Raw genomic sequence first — 1,740 nt, 5'->3', positions numbered from 1 at the left:
AACACAGCTGGGAGGCTCCACAGAGCTCCATCCTTATCACACAGATTAGGTTTCTGTCTCACAGAAAAGACCTGGGGAGTGGGGCAGAGATCATCTGTTCTCAATTCTCATTCCCATTGACAAGGGAGGCTCAGCAAACACTGAGACTATTAGGGGCATAGCCTGCCTTTTAGGCCTGATGCCTTCCCCAGACATCACACAGCTGGTCTAAATTCCCCTCCATAAAGGGCAGCTGTAATCTGCACACAGCATGGAGCTGGGGGTGTGGGTGCTTACGGGGAGAGAGAGTGATACCTCAGGGGAGACCTGTGCTCACCTGGGTGGCTTATGGACGACGGGTTGTTCTTTTCCGAGGCTGCAAAGTGGAGTCCATCTACCTGAATGTGGAGGCTGTAAACACACATCGGGAGAAGCCTGAGGTAGGTAAGGGACTCTGTGGCTCAAGCTGGGGTGTTGTTAAAGCTCCCTCCCCTGCAGAAAGGCAGCCCCAGTCCCACAGAGCTTGGGTGTTTCCACCAACATGTAGAAAAACCAGCACCCAGAAATGTAGGAACTGCAGACCAGACTTGAGATACCATAGAGAAGCAGGGCTAGAGCAACCCTGCCTAAAAGGACTCTGGCTGAAGTTCCCCCAGGCTTGCCTAAGGAAAGAGTCAGGATCCAGGCCTGGCTAAAAGAGGGGAGCCTGGCACTGAGAACAAGAGACAGGGAAGGGTCGGGGCTCCAGACTACTGGTTCCTTCCTACTAATACTAGATTCTTTCCTCTCAGAATGTGGACATCACCCGGGAACCTGAAGAAGCCCTGGACACTGTTCCTGCCCACTACTGAGCCCTTTCTTAGACATCGAACTGCCTCTGTCCTTTCTTGGGTTCACCTTTAGGAGCTGCTATTATTGCTCTTTTCTTACACTGAGAACACTCTGAACTTAGCCTCACTGGAAGAGACCCACTTCTAGTAAAGAAACTCCAAAATAGGCCTTGATTTCTAGCTATAAACAAGGAGCTGTCTAGCTCAAGATGAAACTTGTTCCTTCTTAATTCCTATTCCCTGATCAATAAAGACTTCCCTTACTGCCTACAAAAGTAGAAAGGAGGTCATTGTGAGGCTTCTCCTACAAGATTTTCTTAAGATCCTGACCTTATGAAATGGCTCTGGTGCTGTGGGGGTATGGACTGGGTGAGAATTTCCTGGATAAAAGGGCTCTGGAGAAGCATCTCCAAATATGAAGGTGGAGCATCCATGTGCATGCCTATGGCCTTGTTCCTTGGTGAGCAACATGACTGGGAACATGACACCTTCATCCCTATATTCAAAGAAGAATCTGTACTTAGACCACAGTTCTCCTTTCTTCAACTCTTGTTGCCATCCTGACTGATTTCACTGTCCATATAAATGATCCAAATACCCTGGTCACCTAGTGCCCTGCCCCCTCAACTTCAGTGATCATCTTCCCTTCAGTCAGTCACGCCATGGACCTTGATTGGCATCATCTAGACTTCTTCCCAGTTTGACTTCTTAAATACAAGCATCTCACTATCTGACCACTGGCCCCCTATTCCTTATAACTCTCTGTGTCATCCTCCCACACAGCAAGCATGTATGTAGTATTTCTTGAATGAACAATATTTACCCTTGCACTGCATGGAGTATAAGTCCTTTGATTCCTTCAGTATCTCCCAATCCATCAGTCCTCTCCCTCTTCATTTTCCTTCCATCCCTGGCTGTCTTGGATCCTACT

General features: G+C 48.2%; 1 long non-coding RNA gene across 1 annotated transcript; it reads left to right on the top strand.

Annotated features, from left to right (window-relative positions):
• Positions 1-80: 80 nt before the first annotated feature.
• Positions 81-1,084, top strand: LOC104983393. The gene is made up of 2 exons (XR_824635.1): positions 81-419; positions 771-1,084. It is a non-coding gene; the product is annotated as an uncharacterized LOC104983393 (long non-coding RNA).
• The last annotated feature ends 656 nt before the right edge of the window (positions 1,085-1,740 follow it).

This window comes from Bison bison, unplaced genomic scaffold (genome assembly GCF_000754665.1).
Source record: "Bison bison bison isolate TAMUID 2011002044 unplaced genomic scaffold, Bison_UMD1.0 scf7180017862371, whole genome shotgun sequence".
Taxonomy (NCBI): domain Eukaryota; kingdom Metazoa; phylum Chordata; class Mammalia; order Artiodactyla; family Bovidae; genus Bison; species Bison bison.
Note: the sequence above shows the minus strand (reverse complement) of the source record. Positions and strands in the feature narration are given on the sequence as shown.